This window comes from Scyliorhinus torazame, chromosome 1, assembly GCF_047496885.1.
Source record: "Scyliorhinus torazame isolate Kashiwa2021f chromosome 1, sScyTor2.1, whole genome shotgun sequence".
In the NCBI taxonomy this organism is placed as follows: Eukaryota; Metazoa; Chordata; class Chondrichthyes; order Carcharhiniformes; family Scyliorhinidae; genus Scyliorhinus; species Scyliorhinus torazame.
The window spans coordinates 341,197,132-341,217,635 of record NC_092707.1 but is presented as its reverse complement, the minus strand read 5'-3'; the positions used below and the strand labels follow the sequence as shown (position 1 = coordinate 341,217,635).

The window sequence follows — 20,504 nt, the reverse complement described above, 5'->3', positions numbered from 1 at the left end:
AACCGATGCACCAGGAGGAAATGATGGCAGCGCGGTGGCACAGTGGCACAATGGTTAGCACAGACCCAAGTTCAATTCTGGACTTGGGTGACTGTGTGTGTGGACCTTCTGTGCGTGGGTTACCTCCGGGAGTTTTGATTTCCTCCCAAAGTCTAAAGATGTACAGGTCAGTTGGATTTGCCATGTTAATTTGCCCTTTAGTGTCCAGAGATGTACAGATTGAGTTCCAGGGATAGGACGGGGGAGAGAACCCAGGTAGGGTACTCTTTCTGAGGGTCAGTGCTGACTTGATGGGCGGAATAGCCTCCTTCCGCACTGTAGGGATTCTATGGTTCTAGGAAACCCATGCAGGCACGGGATGCATGTACAAACACCACACTGTCACCCAAGGTCCGAATTAAATAAGGGTCTCTGGAGGAAGCAGTGCTAGCTAGTACATCACCATGTTACCCGTGTTAATTATCATTCTGCCTTTTTTGCTTCAATTATCTTATTAATTAATAACTATCTCACAATTAAATGTTGTGTGTTGATTTTTCAGTAAGACATTTGGAGAATCATGTAAAGTTTAATGTAAAACATTTATGAACAAAAATTAACAAAATTAATTTTATAAATGTAAAACTTTGAAACCAGTTAACATTTAACTTAAAGTTTAACTTTATCAGCTGAAAAATTATATAAAATGACCTCAACTTTTACAAATTTCTTGCAATAAAATATATTTTCTCACTTTATCACAATGGTTCCAGCTATTTGTAAAAGAACAGGTGGGAAGAGGGGGAAGTGGAGGGAGGGAGGAGGGGAGGGAGGGAAGAGGCGGGGGAAGGGGAGGGTTTTGACAAAGTAATTGTTAATCAACATGCTCAATGTCCAAAAGCAGCAGCTGCTGAAGTGCAGTGTCTTGGCACGAATCTTCTCTGCCATCATTGTGCAGACTTAGGGGTGGGTGATTGATTGGCTGCAATACCTGTGAGAGAGATAGTTCACGTTAGCTCACAGGAGACTTGCATATATCAACTAAGGCATTAAACGTTTTTATACCATTTGAAGTAATCACTGAGGCTTCTAAGAATAAGCATTACATCAGGGAGACTTGTAAACAACTCAGCTTAAAATACATTGCAACATCCAAATGTACTTTAGCTCTGAATCAGCTGGGGGGGACAGGCGTGCTAACATTAGTGTCCTTGAATTAGTCAATAGCACCAGTATCAAGGCCATGATCATCCACAGCCAACTCCACTGGGCCACCCAAATGCTTAGGATGTCAGAGTCCCGACTGCCAAAGCAAATCTTCTTCACCCAGCTCAAGGAAGGATCCCGAACAATGGAGGACAAAGGAAGCTCTTCAAAGACACCTTGTAAGCTTACCTCAATAAATGGAACATAGACGTCAATGCCGGGGAGACCTTTGCTCAGAAGAGACCTACCTGGAGGAGTCTCCTGATTGAAGGGTCACAATTCTTGGAGAACACCTGACGGCAGGAGGAGGCCCGGAAAAGGAGCCTGAGACAGGAATACCCTTGAATTAGCGTCCAAGGACCGATCCCACCTTTTGGAAACTCCTACCAAGTGAGTGATTGAAGATTCGGCTCTGGGATCGGGCTCATCAGCCATGCAAGGACCCACAGAACCTGTGACCAGTAACACTGAGTATCGTAGGTGGACAATCATACCCGTTAGAGAGTGATCACCACATTCTATCCATTATAATTCCTTTAATGGAATTAACATTCTCATGACAAACCAAAGTAAAAAACAAGATTCTTTCACCTTCTGTGACTTCAAACTCATTTTATACAATAAAGTATCCTTTAAATGGAATTATCAGCCTCATGACAAACCAAAGTTTAAAAAAAAAATCTTCCCTTCATTTTGTGTGAGTTTTAAACATATTAATAAATGCTAAACACTAATAATATACAACATTAACCTACCAAAAAATGTTTCCCGACGTCTCCTGCCTCTACTAAACTGAAAAATGTCCGTGTAAGTAAAACGGCGTAAAAACTCAACAAATATCCAGGTAAGTGGTCCAGGTTAGCGCTGCAGCTGGACTTTTCATTCAGCTGCTCCATCGCAGCGCAGGGCTTCAAGCAGTCAAAAAGAAATCGGGCGGGTGCTTCCAACATGCATGCCTGAACACCTGCATTTCTGGGTTGTCATGCCGCACATGTACGGCACACCAGCGACTTACGTCATGAATCACGCAGGAAGTTACCAGCCATTGTTTGGTGCTTTCTTGTGTTTGAATGTTGTATGCCTTCCTGTCACACTCTGGTTATCAACATCGCTATCTTACATTACAAAGTTTAAAGGCAACTCCATAGCCCTCCTTGTAATATTTAGCCGGGACTTTGGTCCCATAACTGGTCCAGATAATGCAACACGTAAACAGAATAGTGGAACATTCAAAGACATTTTTCACAACTGTTTTACCATAGCTAATATTGGCAGTATTCCCAGCTCAACAGCTGGTTCGATAGAGAATGGATTCCGTTCATGGAGAAAGTAAATGTCCACAAAAACTGGGTATTAATTAAGTTAAATATATGAATATTATTCAAGTATTGGGACCATATGGAGTGAATCTGAATGTACTCAAGAAATTAATGTGGAATTAGGGATGCAGTGGTGGATATTTTCCACAGCACATTGGATCATTAGATGGAAAATAGGCAATTTTATTTAAGCCTTTAGAAGGGTCAGATTTAGAAAAATATTTTCCTGTTAAGTCAACTTCCATGTCTCATGACTATGCAATTCAATATAAATTCTTGATTTTCATTTTTAACACTTAGCCCTGAATGTATTTTTAATAGCTACAATATTTACTTCACCGTGTGCTAAAGGGTACTTTGTTTGTGGGTTGGAGGAGTTTATGAATAATATGAATTAATCAGTTCATTTTGTGAACTCGGGCTGAGTTGTAGTTGAACATTGTGGTTATAAATATCAAAATTATTCAGGTCTGGGTCTAGAACTCCTGGTTGATATCCCTCTGTGCTGCAATCTTTGATTGGGATATTACATTTGTTTAGCATATCTTCACACCCACACTGATTTTTATCCTTTGGGGAATAGTGGTGGAAGTAGTGGAAAGATTCCCAAGCTAAGTATCAGCCCACTGATCCACGTTATGAAAACTCCTGCCTTCGCCAACAAGCCCTGGCATTGGACTAGAATCAGAAGCTTCTGGTCCAGCTGTAGGGGGCGCTACCACTGTGTCACAATGCCCCCGGGTAGCATCACTGATCTTCAGTTTAGTTTCTTTTCTGATCATTGCACAAAACAAAGCCATATTTTCAGAACGTCAAAGGAATACTCAATCACGCATAAAGACGCATGTCGGCCTTCATTACATCTTAACTCTACTTTTGGTGGCTCACTGAGATTGGGGGTACCCAGGATTTTAATGTCCAGCTGCAATACAAATGGGATATTATCTGCCAGGATCAGCAGTTAAGCATGGTAACTCTGATTCCAAAAGAGCTGCACACACAATGTAACCTCATATATTTTAATTCTAAATTGGACAGCATAAGCAAATCATGACAGCTTTTCAGGTGGTCAGTCACAACATTGAAAGCTCAGGAGGTATAATCATCTTTTCGCTGATAAGAAAATATGGTGGGGTGATGTGGGTAGTCTAATGCTCGTTTACATGTCTGAAATGTTATGTTTTGTCCCCTTGTTGAGCAGCAAAGGGGATTAATATAACATCCTTTGTTAATAAGGAACTTAATTGAAAGAGGTACTTCAAATCCGAATGCAAACAATTGCAATGTTTACAAGGTCACATTCAAATGGCTAGATTATCCTTCGATGCGATTCTCCGGAAAGATTTGTAATGGTGGTAACGAGCGGGAACTGCCTCTGGATGGTCCCTCGGTTCCTGCCCGAGATTGTCCTCCAGCCCTGCTGGTCCGGCGCTTCTTCATCATCCTTGTCCTCCTCCTCCTCTTCCTTGGAGGTGGCCACATGTTCCTCATCCCCACTCCCAGCACATCGCCTCGCTACTGTGCCAGGTTGTGGACGACAGAGCAGACCACCACAAAGCAGGCAACCCTCTGGGGGATGTACTGCAGGGCACCACCAGAGCGGTTGAGGCATCAGAACCGCATTTTGAGCAATCTGACGCACCGCTCAATGGCAGCTTGGGTGGACACAAGGGCCTCGTTGTGCCGGGTCTCCGCATTTGGTCTCTGGCCTCCATACTGGTGTCATTAGTCAGGTCCTCAGCGGGACCCTTATACCCCAGGAGCCTGCCGACCATCCTGGGATGTCTGACTACCCCAGGATGTAGCACAGATCATGCACTTGTGTGCACACTCCCTGGGAAGCGTGCACACAAGTGCATGATCTGCATGGGTGGTCACACATTAGCTGGATATTCAGGGAGTGGAACCCCTTCCTGCTAATTTAGGGCACTACCAGCTTGCCTGGTGCGTGCAAGGTGACATGCATGCAGTCTACCAGCCTCTTGACCTGGGGCATCCCAGCAATGGTGGAGACCTGCTGCCCGGGCATCTTGTTGGGCTTGGTCCATGTCAAAGTTGATATAGTTTACCACTCGGTCAAACAGGGCATCCGTGACCTGTTGGATGCACCTGTGGGCTGTAGCCTGCTAGATTCCACACAGGTCCCCGCTCCAGCCCTGGAAGGATCACGAGGCGTAAAAGTTCAGGGCCATGGTGACCTTGATGGCCACAGAGAGTGGGTGTCCTCTTGCTCCACATGGTGCCAAGTCCGCGAGGACATGGCATAGATGCCGCACCATCTCCTTGTTGAGGCGGAGTCTCCTGCGGTACGCGCTGTCCGTCATCTGCTCAAACGTCCAGCGTCACTTGTACACTTTGGTCCATCATGGGCCTACCCCCCTGGGTCTCACCTTGGCCTGATAGGCCGCTGGGTCCTCAGGCTTTGGGGTGGGTCCGGCATATGGGCCGCCACCTCCACCATCTGTAGATGCTGCTATTGCTGCTGCTGTTGTCTCTGGTGCCTGGCCACCTGGCCTACCAACAGCACCATTAGAGCCTGTTCTGCGAGGTCCAAAATACTGTCCATACCATTCAATATCTGTAAGGAATTTGGAGATTGACAAAAAGCGGTGGCTCCCACCCCGGGGCTTTCCATTCCCAATTGAACTCCACCCCTCCTCCACACTTGGAACACCCTGCTCACTCACAGAAGGCTGCAGCGGGCCCCCTTCACCGGACTCCAGAACCTGTACCCCGGCACCCGCACATAGCATTACCTGGTCCCTCCCCGTTGCACTCACCCATCCTTTGTCTCCGGGGCTGGGGCCAGTTCCCTGGCTGTTCGGATCTCGACTGCTGAGTGTGTGGTGTTGCCTCCTGCAGTGTTCAGGCATCACGGTCTGATTGGGATGTTAGGCAATGACTCCCACATGCTACATGACAGGCCCCCCATAGGAATCTACTTGGGTTATATGAAGTATTCATTTAACCATGATAGGCAGTTCAGCAATAGGCTTTAGCACGGCCAGAGATCTCAGCAGGCAGTGAGGGTATGGATGGTCGATGGGGCAGATGGGCATGGACAAGGATTGCTCCCAGAATGGGTACACACGATGTAGGGTTTGGCATGGCAGAGCCATGCGCAGTTGGCCCCCAGTGGACCACTCTCTATCCCTCACCAATGTCGATCCCACCCCTATGGCGGCCCACCCCAACCGAGGGTGCCTCCACACCTCCTCCCGAGCACTGGGGCGGCAAGCCCAATGCTCGCGGGCCCTGTGAGCGAAGATGGCTACTCACCTCCTCGGTTCCCCACAGAGGCCCTTCTGCCAGCTTCACGTTTTTAAAAAGAAATACGAAAATCAGCGCCAGCGTGACCACTTGCTGGGGAAGCCGCTGGTTCACGGGAAGCCGTTAGATATGGGGGGGGCTCCTGTTAATTGTATGCAAATAGGGCTTGAGTGGTGGCTATTGATTATTAAGTAATGTGACATTGCTGTATGCTAATACACAATAATGATTCTCTCTACACATTGGCCCCAGTTTTGCCATAAGTGGCTAGCGAGTGCTACTGTTGCTAGCTTTAGCTGTTTCTTAATTTGGCTCTGTTTAATTACATTTTCTCAAGAGTCGCCAGGTATCTTTCGACACCACCAGAAGGTTCAGAACCGAATACTGATCAATGACTCGAGACACCAGTTAGTAAGTTCGAAAGCAATGCTCATTTATTTACACACAGTCAAATCTACTCATGCATAAACTCTACAAACTAAACTACCACTATTACTAAAGCCTATACTTAGCTTCAGGTGCCCACTCAGTCAGAGGAACAATGGCTGTTGCTCGGTTCTGAGGCTGCTGGGTTGAGCTGTTTACAGGGTAGCAACTAGGTGCGTCTATCTCGTAGCGTGCGTTGACTTGGAACTTACTTGGTCTGATGTAGCTGCTAGGCTGGTCTCTCTCTTCGCTGAGAGCCAAAGCCAAAGGAGAAAGATTCTCCCTTGGGGAAAACCTTTTATACTAAAAAGGGCTTTGCGTGCTTTTGGGCGGGCCTTGAACTTGGCCTCAATTAATTGGGTCTTGTCCCAATCATTTGTATCGATCTTCCTCCAATAGAGGGGTGAGTCCCTGATTGCTGGGCGTGTCCTAGTGACCGTTGGTCTGCTTTGTTTTAGTCTCTTCTGGCGCCGGGGTGTCTGCCTTAACATTGTTTATCTAAATATTTCCCTTTTGTCCCCGGAGATGGCTCATGAGTATGTAGATTGCTTGGCAGTCTGTCCTGTCTGAGAACTTAAGGTTCTAATCAGCAGACAGACCTTGCACCTGTTCGTTTCCTAGTATTGTCCAATTTTCCCTGCATTCTTTGCAAGTGTCCATTTTGTAATCGGGACGTGGCCATCCCAGATGGCTACACTCCCTCCTTGTGATCCTCAATGCGAAGCATGAAGGATCACACTACTACATCGTCTTCATCCTCTGACTAACCGGGGCACCCATACTTAGGCTCTACACTGTCCTATCCTATGCAACACAATTTTACCGAAACCATTTTAAATACATTCATTATCATAAAACTCTACGGGGCGCTATGACATCAATACATGCATTACAGAAAAATAAAAAACTGGAACCTCTAACTATTCTCAATAAACTATCCTCATTCAAACAATCCAAAAATACAAACAATCCAAAAATAATCTACACATCTTAAACTGTACAAAATAGCAGCACACAAATTGCTCTGGCCTGGCAGTCAGACACAGAGGTTTACATCTCTTTATTCCACAGAATACATAAAGAAAAATGGATGATCTTTAATCCGTCCCAATGGGTTCGGGGGTCTGGTGAAATCCGAAAATGGGGGACCTAAACCTGTATACCAGGGTGCAAGAGTGATATGCTCTCTTTCGCCATTTCCTAACTCTAAACGTTTGCACGACACTGCAAAGTATCGCCAGCACTAAGAGTGCTTCGACTACATATGAGAGTGAGTACCAGGTGATAAACTTATCACACCAGGTCGGGGTATTGCTAGCTGTCGCTGGGTTAGTTATCTTGGGGTTCCGTGCAGGGGTGAGAATCTTTTACTGTTTGTGTGGTAGGGGTCAGGAGTGGTAGCGTCCGCTAGCAACTGAAGGGATCCCGCTAAGATCCATGTGAACATGAAGGCTGTCTTCATCTTTGTCGGTCTCTTCTTTGTCTTCCTTTGGGGTTCCTGGGTTCCGGAGTTCTGTGAACACAAGAATAATTTCTGTTGTTATCTTGATTATGATCTTGTATGTCTGTCTGTCTGTCCTTTATTGCCAATTTCCCTTTATAATTGGTCACCATCTCTGACTCCCTCATTTTTTTTTAGAACCGAATATTGGGACAAGACATCTAAGAAAAATGCTGCCGTACTGCGAGCCGTCTCGCAGCCTGTGTGATTTACCATCCCAGTGTTTGAGGATGTAAATAGCATAGGGAAGCAACCTAAGGGTTGCCAAAATCAAACAAAAGAATTTCGAACGTAACGAGCCAAAATGGGGTGCTTATGGGCCGTGGCGGGTAAGAAATGGGTGGAATCCCCAGGTAAGACGGTGATCAATGCTGTATGTGCTCTACCCGAGCGTAGCTGACCAGAGGGGGGTCCTCAGGTAGGGCGGGGACCAATGCCGTTTCTCCAATGCCTAAGAAACCGGCAAGAACGGGTATGAATGTGGTCGCCATGGGGGGCTGCCTCTCGAATTAGGAGAGCAACTATGAGTCGTGTTCTGTCGACAAACTAGTTCCTCTGAACTATTGTCTGGGGACAAACTTGTTCCATTAACAGCCAGGGGACGTTAAAGGAGTGGTGACGTGGGGCCGTGAAAACTTTCGAGTTTATGAACAACACTTAAAGTTAACACTAACGAACAAACATTCAACAAACATATTGCAGGTTCCATCAGAAAGGACACCGTATCTCTCCATCGGTTCCTTTTTTCTCTATCATCTGGACACCTCACTGCTCAATAGCGAACAGGGTCGCAAAGGGATTCGTTTGGTGGGAGTCAGACTCTAAGTCATCGTCTTCTCCCGGCTGCCAAACTCTTGACTGTAGTAACCGTGCTAAAGCTGCTTGGGGCGAATTTGGGTCCATCTCATCATTCCGGATGAGCCTGAACGAATTGTCTCGGTGCCAGAATCGTGTGTCGAGGTTGGAGCGACTATGCTTCATCCATAATCGTCGGGCGGTGGGTCTGGGTCAGGGGCTTTGATATAAGTGATCTCAAATGGGTGAGGGGAATCATGCTCAGATTCTCTGGGAGTGGGGCCTGGTACATCTGTGGGCGGGGTGTGACAGTCTGCTGCTGCGAGCAGGATGTGGTGTGTGTGGTTATTCTGCGAGCCGTAAGCATTGAACTGGTTTATATGAAACCACGCAGACTTACAATTGGGATAGATTATTTTGTATACTGAGGGGCTAACTTTGTCCGAAATGGAGTACGGTCCGGAAAGTTTTGGGGAAAGGAATGAACTGGGGTTGTAAAGGGAAAGCATAACTTGTTGCCCTACTGTAAACTCAGTGGCGTGTACTGTTTTGTCGAAACAAGCCTTGCTCTGTTTCTTCCTGGTTCCAAGTCTCACTGCTGCTGCGAGTTGGGCTGCCTTTATGTTCTGTATCAGTTGTTTAACCGCATTTTCATGTGTGAGGGCTGTAACTGCGGAGCTTGCCAAATCCAGTCCTAATAAATATTCCGTGCCTTTCATAGGGCGTCCGGTCATGAGGGTGTGGGGGCTGTATCCTGTGGACATAGATACCATGTTTCTTAAGAACATTAAAGCAAATGGGAGTACTGAATCCCAGGTGCTATTATTCTGCTGTACCATTTTCCTGAGGGTGGCTTTCAATGTCCTATTCATTCGTTCTACAATACCACTTGACTGGGGGTGGTATGCGATATGGAACTTTTGTCTAATGCCGAAAATCGTGAGGACGTTTTTCATTACACGTGCGGTGAAATGGGAGCCTTGATCGGACTGTATACTGCGTGGGAGGCCCCACCTTGTAAAGATGTGGTGTTTTAATATTTTAGCCGTTGTCTTGGCCGTATTAGTTTGTGATGGAAATGCTTCCACCCATTTTGTGAAGGTGTCTATGACCACCAACACATACTTGTAACCATTTCTGCACGGGGGGTAGGGGTCCTATATAATCTATCTGGAGATTTGTCCAGGGTCCATTAACGGGGCGGGTATGACTAAGTTGAGCCTTTTTAGCATATCTGTCCGGATTGTTCTGGGCACAGATTAAGCAATTCTCTATGTAGTGTGTTACATCGATTTTTAAATCAGGCCACCAGCAGAGCGGTCTGAGTTGGGCTAGGGGGGGTTCAATTCCTTGGTGTCCATGATTGTCATGGGATTGACAAATGATCTGGTTCCTGTCCTGGCTGGGAACGATATAAATGCCATCCTTTAAAATCACACCGTCATGTGTGGATATTGAGTTTTTAAACTTGTTGTACGGGGCTGGGAAGATTCCCTTTAAAACTTCCCTGAGTTTCTCGTCCTCTTTCTGGGCCTTCTCTAAATCCTGAATATTGGTCTGTGAGACCTGAACTGCGTGTACTGGGGTGCCTTCGGAGGGGGTTCCAAAAATAACCATGCCTGGAGCCTGCCTTCGCTAGGGCGTCTGCTTTAACCTTACCAGGGGGGGAAGAACGGTGATGACTGCGAACGTTAATTATTCTATATTTCCTATCCTTCGCTGTCTCTAAGATATGGCGGAGTAATGGAGCTGAGGGTAGAGGTTTACCGTCCGCAGAAACAAATCCTCTTGTTTCCCAGAGTGGTAGGAACTCTGTCAAACGATTACAGACATACAAGCTGTCCGAATAGATGTCTGCTGGGGTCAGGAACGAGTCTGGGTGGTCTACAATATATGCAATCGCTGCCAGCTCTGCTGCCTGCGAGCCGAAGTGTCCTGGCAACTTTAAGGAAATTTCATTTACGGCACGTCCCTGCGCGTCCTCCACGTAAATACCACAACTGCTAATTCTCTTTCCATTTAACACCGTGGATGAACCATCCACATAAATCTTCAGGGGTGCGCACGTGTCTGTGGGCTGGGGTCTCTGGGGTGTACTACCTGTTTTCCTGGGAGGTGTCTTGGGAATAAATGGGCCTGTATTCTGTTTCGTGGTGATGATCTCACATTAATGAGGGGTGCCTGCATACTGCAAATTATCGGCAAGGAAGGTGTGGGTTTTAGTTCTCTTTACTGTGATGTCCCATCCCTGTAAAAGAAGGGTCCAACGGGCTGCGTGGATTTCGCGGACTGTGCCATCTTTAAGTCGGCCATCTAACAATAGCTGTGTCGGGGTGTGTTCTGTGAGGATGGTGATGGGGTTGAGTCATGTAATGTAGGCAACGTATTGCACTGCCCAAAAAACTGCGAGCAGGTGCCTTTCACAGGCAGAAAATCCTTGCTCTACGGGGTCTAACATGCGTGAGGCATATGCTACGGGGCGTAACTGGTCATGACGTTCCTGGAGGAGTATGGCCGAAAGGGTTCGGTCAGTGCTTGCCACTTCGATTGCATATGAGGAAAGTGGATCTGGGACCTGTAGTGCAGGGGCTGTGCTGAATGTTCTTTTTAAAGCGTCCACGGCATCTGTATGCTATGGAAGCCATTTGCAAGGTGCCTACTTCTTGAGAAGGTCGGACTGGGACGCTGCTTTAGTGGTGAAACCGTCAATATGGTTTCGGCAGTAGCCAACCAGTCCTAAAAATGACTGGAGGGCTGAGACATTGTGGGGAAGGGGCAATTTGACGATCGAGTCAATTCTCTTTTGCTCGATCTCGCGTTCACAATGTGTGATCACTGTTCCCAAGCAAATCACTTTCTCTTCCAAAATCTGGGCCTTCTTGGGCTTGACTTTACAACCAATTTCTTTTAGGAGTTCTAGGAGCTCGGTGAGAAGCGAAATGTGCTCTCCCTTTGTGTCTGTCTGTAGTAAAAAGTCATCTACGTACTGGACCAGACAATCGGGGCGGGAAAACTTTGCTAATCCATTTGCCAGCTGTCGGTGGAAAATGGAGGGGGAGTTGTGGAAGGCATGTCCATGTGTACTGTTGCCCTTGGAATGTAAAGGTGAATTTGTACTGGCACACTTTAGCCAATGGAATGGACCAAAAACCATTACTAATGTCCAAAACCGACAAGATTTTTGACTGGAGTCCCTGTTTGAGCATGGTCTCGGGACTCGTGGCTACGGTGGGGGCTGCTGCTGGGGTTACCTTGTTCAGTTCCCGGTAATCAATGGTCAGTCGCCATGATCCATCCGGTTTCCTGACGGGCCAAATTGGTGCGTTGTTTGTGGAGGCTACTGATCTGAGTACGTCTTGATCCAACAAGCTCTCTATTACTTTGGAGATTTCTCCCTCTGCTTCCTGTGGAAATCCGTGCTGCTTCTGGGGTATGGGGTCGGGAACTGTAATGTTCACAATGCCAGCCAAATTGCCATAGTTGTGCTTGTGCTGTGCAAATAGTGCTTTATGTTCCTGCAGGACTGCCCTAACCTGTTTGTCTGCACTAATGGCTCGAGGGTCGAACCAGAACTCTCCTACTGAGCTAATCATGTTTACGTATTCTCCTACATTGAGCGCGGCGGTGGCTCGTGCTGCCTTTGCCATTTTCCATACACACTTGTTCACTGGGTCAAAAGAAAGGTTATGGGAGCTCATGAAATCGATCCCAAGGATATGTTCTGCTGTCTGGGGCAGATCAACTAAAACTACAGGGTGCTTGGTTGTGATGTTCCCTATTTGTATTGCTACAGGGACTGTGATGTGTCCCTGCTGTAAATGGCCTGGAAAACCGCTGAGTGTGATGGTGTCTGTTGTGGGCCACGTGTCTCGCTGGATCATCGTAGAGAAATTGAATGTGGTGTGGATCCCTCCTGTGTCCCAAAGAAATTCTACGGGTTGTCCCCGGACTTTGCCTGCTACTACCGGTCTACCGGACTTGTCCAAAAGGGCCCAAGTTGGGGAGCCCGAACACCATAATTCGGTGCCGTTCATGTCTGCATTCTCTAAACGCGCGCTAACGCTATGGATCGGCTTTGCCCTATTCCTGTTTAGGGTGCTTGTCTGTTGGCTTTTCTGCTGCTTTTGGGACGCGTTGCACTCTCGTGCAAAGTGTCCTAACTGTCCACAGTTGTAACATTCCTGAGCTTTGGGCTGGGATTGGCTGTTCCTGCCCTCATTTACCCATGCAGGGTTCTGGTGTGCTTTAACTGGGTTCATCTCTGCCTGCTCTTCATCGGGTGCTATAAATGCGGTTTTGCCTGCAATTGATTGCTCCCAAGCGCGGGACAATCACTTCAAAACCCATTTTTCATTGTGGGCCTCATCTGAGGGGTCATAATTTGCGCAAGCTTTTCGTCCTGCTTCTGTGGCATGGGAGACTAGAATTCGGGTCCATTTGGCCATATTATCTGTGGACAAATGGGCGCGGGCTAACTCTCCAAAAACTGCGGTAAAGTGAATCCACAAACGTCCAACAAACGCTGTGGGATGCTCTGTCTTCTTTTGCCTACACTTATTTAGGCCTTCTACGGGGTCTCCTCTGTTAAAGCCGATCACATCAAGGATCGTGGTGTGTATCTCTTGGAGTGTGCCTCCTCCTACATTCTGTGGGTCGGGAAGGGCTGCTACGACTGAAGGGTCGAGGCTTAAAACTGTGAGCTTCACTTGCTCCTTTTCGTCCAGACCGTACATGGTTGCTTGCTGTTTGACTTTTGCGGAAAATTGGTGGGGTTCTGATGTGGGAAGGAACAGTGTAATTCTTCCACACGCGTCCCGTAATTGGGTCACGGTTAACGGGGTTGTGTACAGGAAATCTGCTTCTCCTGCTGCGGCCCTGCGGTGTGTGGTTACAGGATTCATGGGGGTGTGTTCTGCCTGTTCAGTCGGGGGTTGGGGCGCTCTTCTTTTCTGGGGTTTTTCCTGCGTACATGTCCCATGTACGTATTTATGGGCAGTCTCGTTCAATTCCTGCCAATCAAGGCCGTTTTCTTGATCTAATTGGGGTCCAAATGTACTTTGAAATCCATTTTGAACGGAAAGCAGAGATTGCAATTCTGCAATTTGCTTCCGGCACTTTGCGTGGTCTACGGAGCTCTTCCTTTGTTCCGTTGTGCTCGTAGGGCTGCTCTTAAATCATTGCACTGTTTCTGCAATTTCTCAACTTGCTGTTCTGTTTCTTGTCTTACCAAGACCGCACGTTGCGTGTCCTGGTAGGCCTTATCATAATGCGTCTGAAAACTGTTCAAAAGCGCGAGACAAGACTGATGTGCCCCCTTGGCGTCATCCACCTCTCTGTCCCTTGCTGCTAACTGCTCGTTTAAATCTCGATTCTCCTTCTCTACCTCACTGACGGCTACCTCACTACTTCTGTCTCTCTCCTCTATCTCTCTACGGAGCGTCCTAACGACCTCCTCTGTGCCTTGCAATTGTGCCAAACAGGACACGATTGCCACCGGCTTGCGAGCTTTCCATAAGCTCTTCTTGTGGATCTCTGACAGGTTCTCCCACCAAGTATGTCCTATACTCCCGAGACCTGTTTCCTCATTATTGCAGAATTCACTCCAAAGGGGCCATCCTTTCCCTTTGAGATATTTCCTGATCTCATCTTCCCAAACGGGACACTGTCCTACTCTACTGGTCGCTGCGACCTCGAATTCCTGGGGATTCATAAGGCATTCCATTGCCTTCATTGCCATTTTCTCTATCTAGGTTTTCTACTGAATTTGGAACAGGGGGTGATAAAGTGGTGATGTAAACATGGGTACGGTTTACGCTAATTTCCGGCCTACAAAACTCCCGACAGTTTTACGCAACAAAATCTCTCAGGTTTACTTTATATCCCTGTTAGTACGCATGCATTAACACACTTCCGAATCTCAGAGGCTTGATCAGTGCTGTTCTTATGCTTGTGGTTTTTCTGTTTCTAATTGGATTCTCAATTCAAATTTTGGGTTCTCATGGAGTGGTTAGGCCACTTCTAAGTTGAGCCCCATCAGATGTCGCCAGTAAATGTTGCTAACTTTAGCTGTTTCTTAATTTGGCTCTGTTTAATTACATTTGCTCAAGAGTCGCCAGGTATCTTTCGACACCACCACAAGGTTCAGAACCGAATACTGATCAATGGCTCGATACACCAGTTAGTAAGTTCTAAAGCAATGCTCATTTATTTACACACAGTCAAATCTACTCATGCATAAACTTTACAAACTAAACAACCACTGTTACTAAAGCCTATACTTAGCTTCGGGTGCCCACTCAGTCAGAGGAACAATGGCCGTTGCTCGGTTCTGAGGCTGCTGGGTTGAGCTGTTTACACGGTAGCAACTAGGAGCGTCTATCTCGTAGCGTGCGTTGACTTGGAACTTACTTGGTCTGATGTAGCTGCTAGGCTGGTCTCTCTCTTCGCTGAGAGCCAAAGCCAAAGGAGAAAGATTCTCCCTTGGGGAATACCTTTTATACTAAAAAGGGCTTTGCGTGCTTTTGGGCGGGCCTTGAACTTGGCCTCAATTAATTGGGTCTTGTCCCAATCATTCGTATCGATCTTCCTCAAATAGAGGGGTGGTTCTCTGATTGCTGGGCGTGTCCTAGTGACTGTTGGTCTGCTTTGTTTTAGTCTCTTCTGGCGCCGGGGTGTCTGCCTTAACATTGTTTATCTAAATATTTCCCTTTTTTCCCTGGAGATGCCTCATTAGTATGTAGATTGCTTGGCAGTCTGTCCTGTCTGAGAGCTTAAGGTTCTAATCAACAGACAAACCTTGCACCTGCTAATGTCTTTGTATTGTTCAATTTTCCCTGCATTCTTTGCAAGTGTCCATTTTGTAATTGGGACGTGGCCATCCCAAATGGCTACACTACTAGCCATGTGTTAGACTTGCACTTGCCCAGATTGTCATTAGGCCTTTGCAAGGCAAGTTGCTATCTTCCAACCATTCAAAAAGTGCAGGTAACTATGCTGAATGCGTTACACTCTATTTCTTTAATCAATCAGATTGAGGAATCATTAGCATGCAGCAGATTCTGAAGTGGGAAGTTCAAGTTAGTATAGTGAACTTAATGTCCAAACAGGTACAGAAAGCAAAGTAAAGGTTAGGTTAAGAGAGATGTAAAAAAGACAAAGTAAAAAATAATTCCCATTTACAATAACTTAAGGCAGAGGAAGTTACATGCCCATTTTTAAAAGTTAATTTTCAGTGCCAGCGAAGTTGTTTGCCAATAATTAAGACTGATCGAACCATTTAAAAAGTGCTTGAGATGGAATGGACATGGCTTAACCTTATTTTACCAAATTTAGTCCAAATCTCTGAGGAAAGTCTTCAAGCCGTACAAAACATTTCAATGGTGAGTCAGATGACAAGGTGCCATTTTGTGTAGCTTTTGGAAGAGTTGAGCATCTTCGACAGCAACCTTTGGATTTCCGAATCTCACTGCACATGTGCAGTCACTGAAAGTTGTTGTCCGATGTGCACATAAATTATAGTGCTGTTGACCACAATGTTATTTTTACTGCAAGATCCAGCACACAATGATGACATGTTGGTTCAACAATTGAAAAAATGTGTGCCTCAATAGGTATCGCAGAGCCATGTGCTAGTTGCAGCATCTGTTTTGCTGTAATGCTTTGATTGGATAGAACCACCACATCAAAGACGTTAACAAAACAGGAGAATGTCATCTTATGGTCATTTTCATCAAATTGCACACCATGATGTTAGAACGAGTTTGAATACTCACAGGTGTGGGTTCTATTATTGCCAATATAAATAGTAGCATTTACAGCTTTGCTTGCTTTGTGCTTGAGGATATGCTACCAATTATAAAAAGATTGAGAGATATATTTAAGTTTTAGATATTGCACAATCCGCTAAAGTAGCATGCATTGACCAAGCAGGGGCCAAGTCAAGGTTTTTTCACAAGTGACCTAATCCCCTGTTAAGGGGAATGCCCGTTCCCTCATTACTGGGTTTTGTGAGGGCCACGAAGAATCCAGCATGAGTTTGTAGAGTCAAACAGAAAGTAACTTTATTGACAACAATATGTACATAGTACCAGCAGTTCATTATTGGTTCCCTCTCCGGCTGGTGCCACACTAGCCGGCTCTATACAGCTGCACTGCTAATTATTGCCTTGTTTCCCGTCCCCCATCCCCCTTCATTGGGGAGCTCATATTCCCCAAGGATCATCGGGTAACCAATTGTCCCCAGCCAATAGAGGCACGGTAGCACAGTGGTTAGCACTGCTGCTTCACAGCACCAGGGACCCGGGTTTGATTCCCGGCTTGGCTCATTGTGCGGAGTCTGCACGTTCTCCCCGTGTCTGCGTGGGTTTCCTCCGGGAGCTCCGGTTTCCTCCCACAAGTCCTGAAAGACATGCATGTTAGGTGAATTGGACATTCTGAATTCTCCCTCCGTGTACCCGAACAGGCCCTGGAGTGTGTGGCGACGAGGGGATTTTCACAGTAACTTCATTGCAATGTTAATGTAAGCCTACTTGTGACACTAATAAAGATTACTATTATGGACCGTGGCTAGGTTCAAAATAAACTTGCCATAGTAATTTGCTGGGTCTAAAACGAACATAGTTCCATCAGTCCAATTGGTACCCGAGCCTGGCGGATGGCCTGAACCTTTTCCTCCATGGAGTGCAATCCATGGCGATCCACACGATAAAACAGGTAGGTGACTTGGGTTGCATTGAAAATGCATTTTGCCCTGCGTAGAACATAGGCCAGGTTGTCCACATGCTCCCGGTCAGACGATCCCGTGACCAGGACATCGTCCAGTATACTGCCACTCTTGGGAGTCCATGCAGGATACTTTTATCACCCGTTTGAAGATAGCACAAGCGGAAGAAACCCAGAAAGGTAGCCAAGTATACTCATATAGCCAGCGGCGTGTGTTGGTAGTCATGAACTGCATGCACTCTGGGGCCAAAGGAAGTTGGAGGTGCGCATGGCTCATGTCTAATTTGGAAAATGTGCGTCCACCGGCGAGCTTGGCATGCAGGTCCTCAATACGAGAGACAGGGTAATGATCCAGACGGGAGACGCAGTTGACTGTCATCTTGTACTTTGTACTCCCTACAGAGGCGGACGGAGCCATCAGGCTTCATCACCGGCATGAATGGTGCTGCCCAGTTGAAGAATTGGCCACGAGGTATTATCTTCAGGCCTTTGAGACAGTTCAACTCTACGTCCACTTTTGACTGTAATGCATACGGGACAGGCCGGCGCGGAAGTATCTCAGTTGGGCTGATTGTGCCTCACCCTTGCTGAAACATGGTTGGGAACCTGGCCAGGACCCTCTCAGGGCCATGGATGATGCGGCTTTCCCCCAGAGTCTTTCTTTCATACTGGATTTGGTTTTGATATTTGTTAAAAGCATAAAAGCTACTATTCAAAGGATGGGGCAGGGGATTGATTTTTGCTTGCCTACTGATCGGTTCTGAAGGAAACATGTAGCAATAGGTAGATTATGTTTTACCCCTACCAACCACTGGCGGTTCTAATGGCATCACCCCCATTCAAAATGAGCAGCAGTCTTGTCTAAATAGTTAAATTAGGGTCTTATAGAACATAGAGTGCAGAAGAAGGCCATTCGGCCCATCGAGTTTGCACCGACCCACTTAAGCCCTCACTTCCACCCTATCACTGTCACCCAATAACCCCCCCTAACCTTTTTGGTCACTAAGGGCAATCTATCATGGCCAATCCACCTAACCTGCACGTCGTTGGACTGTGGGAGGAAACCGGAGCACCCAGAGGAAACCCACGCAGACACAGGGAGAACATGCAGACTCCGCACAGACAGTGACCCAGCAGGGAATCGAACCTGGGACCCTGGTGCTGTGAAGCCACAGTGCTTTCCACTTGTGGTACCGTGCTGCCCACGGTATGTTGAATGAATGACACCAGCATAACTTTCAAGTACCAACGTGCACAATGTACATCATGCAAGTCTGCCCAGTGGTGACAAATATAGATTAACCAGTAGACTTTAAAGGGACAGCAGTAGGCTGTTTTTAGAATGCTGTAAAAAATACACATCGATTATTTGTGCCCAGAAAAATCAATTGTTCACTGCCACTCTGTCTGATGTCTTTCCTATTTAATTTCCAGTTTGAGTATGCGGAGCCGCTGCCCCTTCCCCAAACCAATAGAAATGTGTATTGCAGTGCTCATTCATATTCAGATGAATATTGTGGCTGATATTAATCAGGTACCTGATTTCAAAATAGTTGGACTGATTAGATGTCTAAATTAGTTAAAATAACTTCTCAGAAATACTTAAATCTGCTGAAAATTTTAAGGCTGATAACGGTGGAATCATTTTTAAAAAATTTATGGGATGCGTACGTCATATAATGCCCATACCTAATTGCCCATGAAAAGGTGGTGGTGTGCTGCCATCTGGAACGGCTTCAGCCAATGTGGTGTAGGCACATTTAGGGAGGGAGTTCCAGGATTTTGAGCGCATGACAGTCAAGGAACGGTGATATGTTTCCAAGTCAGAATGGTGTGTGGCTTGGAGGTGTACTTGCAAGTGGTAGAGCTCCCATGCATCTGCTGCCTTTGTCCTTCTAGGTGGTAGTGACCATGGGTTTGGAAGGTGCTGTATAAGGAGGCTTGGTGAGTTCTTGCAGTGTACCTTGTAGATGGTATACGCTGCTACAATTGTACGTCGTTGGAGGAACAAGTCTATGTTTGTGGATGGGGTGCCAATGAAGCTGGCTACTTTGTCCTGGATGGTGTTCAGTTACTTGAGTGTCGTTGGAGCTGCATCATACTCCAAAGACCATAATAAATAAGAACAGGAGTAGGCCTTTGGCCCATCGAGCCTGCTCCACCATTCAATGGGATCATGGCTGATCCGAAATTCCTCACATCCACTTTCCTTCCCTCTCCCCGTAACCCTTGATTCCCTTACTGAACAAGAATCTATTTCAACTTTAAATATACACAAGACCTCTGCCCCCACAGCTCTCAGTAGCAAGGTGTTCCAAACACTCACAAACCTCAGAGAAGAAATTCCTCCTCAACTCAGTCTTGAGTGGCACCCCTTTATTCTGAGATTATGCCCTCTGGTCCGAGACTCTCCCATGAGGGGAAACATCCTTTGGACTTTTACCATGTCAAGCCCCTTAAGAATCCAATATGTTTCAGTGAAATCACCTCTCATTCTTCTAAATTCCAATGAACAGAGTCTCAACCTCTTTCACCTTTGCGCATAAGACAATCCTTTCATACCAGGGATCATCCTAGTGAACCTTCTCTGAAGCACCTCCAACGAAATAATATATTTCCTTAAATAAGGGGGCCAAAATTGCTCACAGTACTCCAGACGACGGTCTCAACTGTACCAGTTGCAGCAAGACTTCCCTACTCTTATACTTGAAATAAGGGCCAACATTCCAGTAATCTTCCTGATTTCCTGCTGCACCTGTGTGCTGGCTTTCTGTGTTTCGTGCACAAGTACCCCAAAGTCCCTTTGTGTTGCAGCTGACTTACTTTATCAATATCTTTTTGCAAAACGTTTGTATCCCTCTCGCAACTTACCTTTCCACCTATTTTTGTGTTATCTGCAAATTTGGCTACAGTTCATTCGCTTTCCTCCTCCAAGTCATTAATATATATTGTAAACAGTTGTGGTCCCAGCACTGATTCCTGTGGAACCCCACTGATCACAGGTCAACAACCTGAAAATAACCCTTTAATCTCACTTGCTGTTTTCTGCCTATTAGCTAATTCTCTAACCATGCTAATATACCACCTCCAACACCATGGTATTACGACTTAACCTTTTGTGAGGTGTCTTGTCAAGCACCTTCTGGAAGTCCAAATTCAACAATCTACTGGTTCCCCTCTATCCATTCTGATTGAGACTTTCTCGAAAAACTAATAAATTAATCAGACACGATTTCCCTTTTATGAAGCCATGCTAACTCTGCTTGATTAGATTATGATTTTTCAAA

At 46.3% G+C, this 20,504-nt stretch overlaps 1 long non-coding RNA gene across 1 annotated transcript in view; it reads right to left on the bottom strand.

The window, feature by feature from the left end:
- Positions 1-839: 839 nt before the first annotated feature.
- Positions 840-20,504, bottom strand: part of LOC140399409 (uncharacterized) — a 62,851-nt gene continuing 43,186 nt past the window's right edge. The window contains exon 3 of the long non-coding RNA XR_011937802.1: positions 840-970. This is a non-coding gene — a long non-coding RNA (uncharacterized lncRNA). The remainder of the gene's footprint in view (positions 971-20,504) is intronic.